Here is an 11023-nt window from a genome sequence, read left to right on the forward strand (position 1 = left end):
TTATGTTTATTGTAGCGGATGGGTGACGTAAACCTTATGAAGTGGCATTAAGCTAGTCTAGGCGGTTCATGAACATAATCCCTTCTATAATGCAAGAGTCAGTTTGTCATTTGAATATATTATGGGTGGCGGGGAGAGAATAAAAAGCACCTGGATGCTGCCTGGTACTAGAATGTTGTCCAAAGGTGGCTGTAATTTAATCTCCTTACAGTTTCATTTCTTGATTTCATGCACCCAGTAATATCACTGACCATCACCCAGGTAGCCAGTCTTGCTGACGTTTCTAAGAACGTCATCATCGTCCTGTTTACACTCTCACTTAAAAGCAGCAGAACACATCACCAGGTTTCCCCTGCTTAAGGAGACAGGGGTCTGAACTTAAGCAAACTGCTGGGACTGGCTCAGACCGGAAAGACAACACTTGCTGGCTGAAGGACGCACTTAACAAAATGGTAGAGCCAGCGTTGGTACTGTTTATCACGGGCCTGATCCTTCCAATAACATTGCACCCCAAGACAGAAGCTTATTGTTTCTGCTCTGGCTCCTGCATTTCCAGGAAGCGATGGCAGCTTCTGCTTCATCCAACCACAAGCCAAGCCCACCTGGAGGCGCAGAAGAAGGCCCCAGTTGCTCAGCAGAGTTGCCCAACCAGCATGGCCATGGGATGTGAGTGCACAGGTCTCTGCTCTTGACAGAGAGAGGAAATTGCTTTTGCCAAAGTAAACAGCAGTCAGACATCCGTTAATCCAAGGACCGTCCTGGTTCTTGAGGCCGCCCTAGAATCCCGAGACCATGCCTCTGCTAGTGTATCTAGGGACTGGAAAGTAGCTCAGATGAACGTCAGAAATGATCTTATTTAACATGCGTCTTCATCATGGAAAAGCAGACATTATAGAAATCTCAGACAAGTCTCTGAGCTCCGAAGGGGAACGATGTAGTGAAAATAGATCTAATAGTGACTTTGTTCGCTGATATGCGATAAATAGCAACTCCAAGATATGGTGTCAGAATCTGAAGAAGAAAGCAGAACCAAACCTAGTGCATGGCCTCCAGAAGTGTGTCATCTAACTGAGAAGTGAGACATTGATATGAAAAGAGACTACATAATAGAATGTATATAAGTTCAGGGTTGAAATGGATAATGTGGCCATTTAGGCCAGGAATTCATAGAAAGACCCCTGTGGATTAGGTACTGTAGAAACAGAACCAGCAGCTGTTAATAACCAAAAAAAAAAAAAGATATAAAATGTGGTTACTATTGACAATGATATGGAATTAGAGAAAAGACAAAAAAATCCAATTTAAGCATGTTAAATTTAGGAGATAACTAGGCCCAAAAAGATTAAGAAAGGTGAATGTGAATAGTCATTAGTTAACCTATGGAAAACATTTGCCTGAAGGATCTTAAAGACTAAAAATGGGAGGAGGTCAAAAGAAACTAAGCAAGTTAAGGAATTATTTAAAAGTTAGGATTAGGGTAAAGGGGCACATTCAGAACTTTGACAGGATATTTGTGTTCTAAATGCCATTATCAGACCAGATAGTAGGCTGGTAGACTAGCCTAACAGTTCTCAGGGAATCGTCTCCTAATATAGCTGAAGCTTTGTTCTCTATTGACATCCTGATAAAAAATCCTTAGCATGTACGTTCCATGTGAGCAGTAACTTTGTCTCATACACCGCTCTATCTCCGGTGTCTAGAATACTGTCCTGTACGTAAAAGGTGCTCAACAAATATCTCTTGAATAAATAAATGATGTGGCAAGAGCAGTGCAATCCCCATTTAAATATTTATTAAATCCAGGTCCAGAGTTGAAGTAGTGATTGTCAGTGTCATATTGTGGCAAAGGATGGAATCCAGAACAAACGCGGATTCCCATTGGCATTCTCTCAACTAGCACATCCTTCCATTCTAGAACCCCCCGTGCTTACTGGGTAATGAGGAATAATGGCGTCTTACAGTTGTGTGCAACACACAATATAAAGCTTAATGTTTCTAAATCTTTAGAACAATTTCCACCAAGGAATCTTCTCTTTAGGATAAGGATCAGGAAATTGGTACTGATTCTGAGTTGCTCTGACTCTCGGGATTCGATATGTCAGATATCCTTGGGAAATAACTTTATCCAAAGCAAAGGCTGACTGGCCCTCGAACCGAAACATAAATGACATTGGGAGATGAACAGCTTAAACCTGAGTAGAGCTAACACTCTTACATCCACAAATATCAATGTGTCTCTGGATGACCCTTAGCACTCAGTCTCATTGAATTCCATGGCTATTGCAAAGCACCTCATAGATTGGATACCACAGTGCACCGTGACTCCCAAAGGGTCTACCAACTTCTGTTAGAATTCCAGGTTGCCTCATTATTTATAGGTGAATAAGTAACACAGAATGTTTTTCCCTGGTTTTGGCCCTCACAGCATACTTCGTAATAAAAGCTTAGCCTTTTCAGGTACATTTTATGATGTCCTTATGGTGATATTGGAGATGTTCCTTTGGAAGGGGAACGTCCATGAAAAAAAATAGTGTAACTTTCTTTTAACATTCACCCAATCCCCCCTAAAAAGTGTGTTTTTTTTTTTCTTGAAAGAGTAGCCCAAACTCTTATCACTCCAAGGTGAAGACATAGCTCTATGGTACTAGAATACACAAATGGTCCCTTCATGCTGGATTTTCCTCTGACGAGGTTCCTGGGCTCTTTATGCTACAAATACACTGACATCTAAGCCAGGCATGGCCAAGCTCGCTGGACAGATAGGTATCCTGTTTAAGACATGAAATGATGGAAAGGTTAGTCAAAGAAAAAAGTCTAATCAATCTTTTAAGGCAAGTGAGTAGCGTATGAATTTATTTTTATCCGTAATGGTGCCTGTAAATGAAAGGCCAGAAAGGTTTGGTGCCCACACTTCTCATCAGCTGGAATCATTAGCCTGACGCTAAGATGAACAGACCTAGGAGTTCCAGCCCAGAGCCTGCTCAATTCTCATTCCTAAATAAACATTTTGGTTAATATTATTATGTTGGAAGAAGAAAAATCTGACAACACAAATAAGCATGTTACATTTAGTTAAGCTAATCATACAGTCAATGAGCTGGCTTGTTTCCCCAAGTCTAAGTCACTGTGAAACAGTGCAGATTTTGCTTTTGGAGAAATTGACCAATAGTGATCAAATCTGATGTATTAAGGTGATTAACCTATATTTTAAATTAAATTTGTGGGTCCATCCACCTCCTAGGAAACAAAAATTAAAAAATACAAGTTTTCGGGCTTCCCTGGTGGCGCAGTGGTTGGGAGTCCGCCTGCCGATGCAGGGGGCGTGGGTTCGTGCCCCGGTCCGGGAAGATCCCATATGCCGTGGAGCGGCTGGGCCCGTGAGCCATGGCCGCTGGGCCTGCGCGTCCGGAGCCTGTGCTCCGCAGCGGGAGAGGCCACGGCGGTGAGAGGCCCGCGTACCGCAAAAAAAAAAAATACAAGTTTTCAAATGGGCATTTCACGTGATGGCACTAACGTTAGAGAAATCATGAATGTGTCTTTTGCACGTTCATATAATCATTTTGCCTAATCGTGATTACATGCCTTTCCTTTTCACAAATGCCTTTCTCTGTCATAAACAAAGTTTAGGGTTTTCTTTACGTTCCTTTTTTCTCTTCCCGCTGAGGGACCCGGTCCCACATCTCCCCCATTTTCCATATCCTTAAAGTGACTTCCTTCTCCTTCCGTCCTTTTGATCTGGTCTTTAAATGTCCTTCGCAGCCACTGTTTATCCCCAAGCTAAGTTTTTTTCCTTTCCGCAAGATATATTATTTTCTAACGACCCTAAGCTTCCTACTGCACTTCTCTCTGCTTGCTTTTTTTTTTTTTTTTTTTTTCTTTTTTTTCAAAAAGTAAGCTCATTTTTCCCCTCTGGTTCAGGGCTTCTAACAGAGGTCATTGAGAGTCATTGATCCTGGTAAGGGACAGCAATACATGTAATAATATAGTCATAAAAGCACATCTCAGCTGAAAATTACTCTTTCACCTAATGAAACCAGTTTGCCCTGGAGATACTGAGGATCTTCAGGAACCCAGTAAGGAAAGAGAGTGCCCCAAGTGCAGCATCGTATCTCCCAGTGTGTGGTTGGGCGGAGAGAACAGTTCTCTATTACCTATCTGTCACATTAATTTTTCAGAAGGGCAAGTGAAGAGTAATGTGTCCAGTTGAGGTAATAGAGGGAACTGAACACCGAGAGAAAGTAATTATCCAAGTTGGAATTTGACCAGGTTAGCAGGGTCAACACCACAACTGTCAAGAAAAGTCTGGAGGGTCTTCCCTGTTCACCAAAGGTCACTTTATCTATTTTTGTGTCTCATTCAGAAAGTAGCTCCACCAGGAATACGGTAAGAAGTGGCATTAAAGAAGAGATTAACCTGTGCTTCTGAGAAAAGAGAAATGACTTGAGCTGCATCGTTTTCCTTGGGGTTGGCCTGCCCCCAGCAAACGTCACTTAACATAGACTTTGTATGTGCACAGATCTTCAACCAAGAGACCCAGGATTAAAATACTTCCTCCCCATTCCCACAAGAGCATAACACATAATCATCTTTCCAGTGCCCAAGGTTTGCTCATCAGGAAAGGGATGGGGGAAATCACACCTTCTGCTCCAGCTCAAAGCTCAGGATTAGCCAACCCGTCTCCTCTATTTGATCCATCTGCTTCCAAATGGAAGCTTGGCTATATTTCTCATCTGCTAAATCATCTTACTCCCATTGCTTCACCCAGGGAGACGTTTCTCTGCCCAAACCAACTCACTGCGGTCTCCAAATTTTCCCGCTTCTTCCTGGCCCCGCTGCATATATGACTGTTTGGTTAAAATCTGCATCATCACACATAATGAGAAATGTGGGGTTGTGGTAGGGGCATGATGCTGACACTTCTCCCCAATTTCGGGGGTGTTTCTTTCCATGTGGGAGGAGTTCCCTAGGATAACACTCCTGGTGTCTCTAAGCTCCGCTCATTCACTTCTCAGGAGACGGAGGAGTGGCTTGTTTAGCAAGTTAACAGATACACAGTATATATAAAATAGATAAACAAGAAGAACCTACTGTGTAGCGGAGGGAACTGTGCTCAATACTTTGTAATGACCTATAAAGGGAAAAGAATCTGAAAAATAACAGGTATTATACATTTATAACTGAATCACTTTGCTGTACACCTTAAACTAAGACAACATTGTAAATTGACTATACTCCAATAAAAAAAAATAAAAAATAGCAAGTTTAGGAAGGGAACAGGGAAAGCTTAAGCCCATCTCCTGCTCTCCCCGCCCTCTCTCAGGAGTCAGGCTGGCTGGAGAAGCAGCACTCACGTTGTAGGTTTAAGAAGACCTGCTCCCAGCCCAGGGCTGCCAGCCCAGTCTAAGCCTGTCTGCTTCTAGACCACTGCTAAGAAACTCACTTCTTTGAAGATAGAAACCTCATTCTCCCTATAAGCTTTCTCAGTAATAAAGCTGATATTTTAGCCTCCCATCAGCCTTTTTCTTTTATCTCTTTCTCCAGTTCATTCAGAACTAAGGTGGGGAAGAGAAGTATTTATTGTGTTACCTGAAATTCCAATAATGGATGCATAGAAGACACACAATTCAGAATATTTTGGAGTCACGGAGCTTATAGAGCGGGAAGATTCTTTAAAAAAAAAAATCTTTAGTGTAAATAAACTAAGGTTCAGGGCTTCCCTGGTGGCGCAGTGGTTGAGAGTCCGCCCGCCAATGCAGGGGACGCGGGTTCGTGCCCCTGTCCGGGAAGATCCCACATGCCGCGGAGCGACTGGGCCCGTGAGCCATGGCCGCTGAGCCTGAGCGTCCGGAGCCTGTGCTCCGCAACGGGAGAGGCCACAACAGTGAGAGGCCCGCGTACCACAAAAAAAAATCAAAAAACAAAAAACAACAAACTAAGGCTCAGAGAGGTCACACAGCTAATTAGCACAGTGCCAGGAACGGAACACTGGCTTTCAAATACCTGGTCTTGTACTTAGTGATTAAAATCCCAAGTTCTGTGGTCAGGCTTCTCCTGCTTGAGTCCTGATTCCCTAATTTATTAGCCATGCGTATGTGGCCTAAATATTTCAACCTCTCTACTCTCTATTTCCCTATGAGTATCATGGGGATGAAAATAGTACTGTCTCAGAGGGTCGGTGTAAGGATTAAATGAGATAATTCATGCACCGCATTCAACCCCGTACCTGACACATAGTAAAAACGCTTTATAAATGTAGCTGTTGTTTTCCTACCACACGTCTTGTTGAACTGATTGGCAGTGAGTCATTATAGCAATAGAGAAATAAGAAATCATGTGGATGAAGATACTGTTTACATTAATTTATGCTAAGAGGTCTAGTCCTCTTTGCAAATATTAGTGCCCAGCTGAGGAATGATGCTGCATTTCAATTCCACAGGTAGATCTGAATCTCCTCCTGGCATTTTACAGTAGACAGACTAACCAGTATTTTCAAGATATCATCAAGAGATGGAAACTTACATGAAACAATAAGAGTAGCTTCCATCATAGAACGCTAATCCATTGTGCAAGTTCATGAATTTGCTACTTGTTTCTCCCCTGCTGTGGGCAGGAGTTTCTGGCTATACATGTGTAACATGTGCCTCTCTGAAGCTGGTCTCACCATGAGTTTTTTTTTCTGGTTTATCACTTGAGTTTTTCTGTATCACCTTATACATTTTCCCCATCTTTTTCTTATGACAGGGGCACGTATCACCTTCTGCTTTATATCCTTCCTTGTGTTCAGGTTATTGGTGTAGGCAGAATCTCTATTGTTGACTATGGAGGAAAAATGGTATGTGTTTGTGTTGAAAATCAGGAAACCAAGTTTCCAGGTCTGATTTCACCTGAATTTGAATTTGTGTGAACCACAAATTCCATAAATACCCCATGTAACGTATAGCTGACACCAGCCTCCCTCACCTTCCAGCCTGATGTAAGAGCAAAGTGAGATCATAGATGGGAAAGCTCTTTGGAAATAAAAACTATTTGTTATTTATAACCCAGGTTTCTGGGCTGATACTTTCCTGAGTCTGGGCTGGAATTCTTGGAACCCCTTGGGATAGGCATAGCTCTGTGTTTCTGTCTTTACGGTGATTCTGTCCATTATAGAATCTTAAAGGGCAAGAGATAGACTATCTGGGCAACTACAAGACCTGAGATAGACTATAGAATGGTCTACAGATGCAGTAGGGGCACATGAAATGGAAATTTCTTGGAATGTACTCCTTCTTACCTACTATACATCTTAATACTATTCACCCTTCAAAAGCGTTCCAAGAGCCCCGTCTCCTTTTCTATGAAACTCTCTCTGAGAATCAAGACCACATAATTATTCGCACAGATTATTCATATAGTAGATTGGTTTGATTGATTGATTATTTGACTACAAGGAATTAAATTAGCTAAGGTATAATTACTAAGGGATTTCTGGAGAATATGTCACTACTTCTTGCTTGAATTATTGTTAATAATGTCATCGTTACACGAAAGATAGGAAAATATTTAAGAATGAGCAAAGCTATTTATTTTAAACTTGAAAATACATTCTCACCCTTTTGAGCCCTACTTTTGTTCCCAAGTGCAGTGAAAAGCCCCACCAAAAAGTGAACTGTACAACTGTTGCCACCTATAGGTGGCAAGTGTAGTATATTAATTTTATCATAATTTCGATGAAGCACGTTATACAAAGGAAATGACAATGTTTTATGGGACCCACACAATCTTCAGGAATCTTTACTGGGTTTGTTACCATTAATATTATTGTTGCTGTTCTGGGATTCTTATTTCAGAGGCTCCCCTTAAAGGTAATATGGGCCGATATTTGTGAAGTTCTTTTCCACGATAGAGGTTAAGAACTTGGGCTCTGCAGGCAGACTGCCTGGGTCCAAATCCAGACCCCACCACGTACTGCTCCATGACCTTAAGTTACCTAACTTCCTCCAGGCTTGATTGCTTGTAAATGAAGATAACAGTGACACCTCCCCCATAGAATTGACGTGAGGATGAAAACAGATAATCCATGCAACGTGCTTAGCCAAGTGTCTGTGCAGAGCAGGCACTCAATTAAATGCTGTTATTACCATGATTAGTTTTCAAAGCACCTTCCCATACATTTGCTGCAAACTGATGTGCACTATTGTTACCGAGAGTGGGAGTCCGGCTGCTGGCCGCTCTAAAGCCAATAAAGAGGCAAGGCTGGTGGAAAGGATCCCACGTGCCCGGAGCGGCTGGGCCCGTGAGCCACAGTTACTGAGCCTGCGCGTCTGGAGCCTGTGCTCCGCAGCAAGAGAGGCCCGCGTACTGCAATGAAGAGTGGCCCCCGCTCGCCACAGCTGGAGAAAGCCCTCACACACAAACGAAGACCCAACACAGCCATAAATAAATAAATAAATAAAATTTTAAAAATATATATATAATTCTAATTCGAGGCAGGGAAGTAAGCTACTTCAGTGCTTTTGTTCTTAGCTGGCAGGACCACTGGAGAAATCCCAGCCAACAGTTGAGACTCTACTGATGGTAGAGAAAGCCGAGTCCATCATCCAGTCTCCATCGAGAGTCTACTGACGATGAGCGCTGGGCTCGGTTTTTAGGGGGAAGGCTGATGGGAGAAGGGGGATGAGGGGGGTCATCTAGGACATACAAAAGAAGTATAAAACATGATGGCTAGCTCAGAAGTTCACACACTGCAAAGATTGCTGTTCGACGTACATAGTGGCGGTTATTTTTGTTATTATTGATTTGTTTTTCTTCTTAGTATAAGCAAATACTTAAAATTAGAGGATTTTAAGTATAAGCAAATATTGTTCTAGATCCATGGCCTTACCTTTAAAAGCAAAGACCTGGGCCCATGTTTCTGCACAGCTGCAATGAGCTAGGTCTAAAGAGCTGCCTTTAGAGGAGGCACGTACTCCTGAGCTGACCACACCCCGCACCACTCCCTGTAGCTCCCCAGCACTGAGCTTGAATGTCAGTGTGTCTCATTGTCACTCTTACACTGATGTTGTTCTTATAGTCCAGAAACATTTCGGTACCCACCCCTCATCAAAACTGAAAATAAAAGGAAGACCGAGAAGGCGTGTGATTTTTCTTACAATGGGCCATTCCTTCATTTCCATCGCCCCCCCAGCCGATGTAGGCCTTTGTCATAATTAACTGAAGAGCCAAACCTACAAGCAGGAAACATTTAGAAAACAAGATGCACTATTTGTGTCCCATAGACAGTGGGTGTTTTCATGGTAAATAATCCTTTCCTTATCACTACCTGAATACACTGAATTATGCTTTTCACCTGTCTCCCCTCCAAGACTACAAGTTCTTCTAGACTAGCGATTCTCAAATGTTAGCATGTGTCAGAATCACCCGGTGACCTTGTTAAAAACTTTTTCTGGGACGCTGCATTACGGATGTAGTTAAGTCGGGGCGGGACTCGAGAATTTGCATTTCTAACAAGCTCCCAGGTGATGCTGATGCTGCAAGCTGCCTGGAGAGCACAGTTTAAGACCCACTGATCTAGAATAAGAATGCTAGCTTACTATTATTTATTGTTCCGTTTATTGAGCACCTACTCCTATGTGTCAGCGTCTTCAGGTGTTCTTCTTCTAATACTTACAGCAATCCTAAAATAAAGGTATGTCTTATTAACTTTACCTGAGGAAGGGTGCTCTTGGGCACTTACACAGCCAATGAAAGGGCAAAGCTGAGACCCCAGCTCAAGTCGGCCTGCCTCCAGGGCCTCACTCCTCTCCTACAGGACGTAATTTTATTCAGCTGTGTATCCTCAGCACCAAAACCTTCCACCTGCCTCATGATAGCTTCTCTAGTGAGTGTTTATTGAATGAACTTGAGATCCACATTGACCAGAAATAGGCAAGGAAAAGGTTCTTGAATAAAGAAAAAGGGAGAAGATATTCAGGTGAGGAGGAAATTGCATTGAATGGCCTCTATTTACCTACATTTGGTACAGTCAAAGCTTTCCTACTCCCTCCATGTATTTTTCATGTTGTACTTTATAATTCTTTTTAAAGAACGCTCAAAATTGGCATGCCATGAGAAGGGGCTCCTGCATGGATTCATTCCTAATTATGGAGCCACTTTTTTGTAATCACCTAGGAATCTGTTCCTCAGCCCAGCTCTTTTTCGAGGTAGCCATTTCAGATTGAAAATTTGCTCTGTGAATAATGCTCCTGTACGTTAATAGTATAATGAAATAAGCATCACTTCAAGGTTGATTATCAAGTATTCCCATAGAATTACACCGTTTCCCCATAGCAGAGAGAGAAATGCTGTCTGAGCCTGCTCTTGGGACACCGGAACCATCCACTTCTGTATCTTTTTCTTTTCTCTTTCTATTAAATATTTAGCATGTGAGAATTCACAGTCTTTAGCTATGTCTGTTTTTGCCCGGATCCAAACACAATTTCCTCATTGTACCTTTGACATCCATCGTAGCAATGTTGCAGGGAGGGATGGAACTGCCTATGTTAGGGCCTTGGACAGTAGCAAATTGAGATGGTTTGGCATATGTGGATGGCAAAATGAGAAAAACATACGGGACATCTTGTCCTTTATTACAAGAGTGTGGAAGGCCACCAGACAGGAATTCAAATCCTGTTCTCCATCACTTGCTGAGCCACCTTGGGCAAGTGACCCTGTCACTCTGAGCCTTGTTTTCCTTCTCTCTAAAGTGGGGATGTGTAACTTACAGGTCTGTGAAAAAGGGCTTATAAATAAAATACTTTGTGTCTTTTACATGGTGGATGCTTAATAAATGGTAGCTATTGTTATCATCTCTAAGGCCCTGTTCCTACTTCCTGGATGGAATTTTTGCCTGAAAGAGGAAAAGGAAATGAGAAATGTGGTTAGTGGCTTTAACACCTCCACCCTTGCAGTTTTTGCATCTATGCCTTCCTATTCCGTCTCACCTCAGACCTCAGGAGTCACTTGAGCAACTAAATATATTCACGTTTACAGAGTTTACCTGCAG

The sequence above is a fragment of the Delphinapterus leucas genome, chromosome 8, assembly GCF_059928025.1.
Source record: "Delphinapterus leucas isolate spDelLeu-1000000601 "Yukka" chromosome 8, BTC_Dleu_Yukka2, whole genome shotgun sequence".
Lineage (NCBI taxonomy): Eukaryota > Metazoa > Chordata > Mammalia > Artiodactyla > Monodontidae > Delphinapterus > Delphinapterus leucas.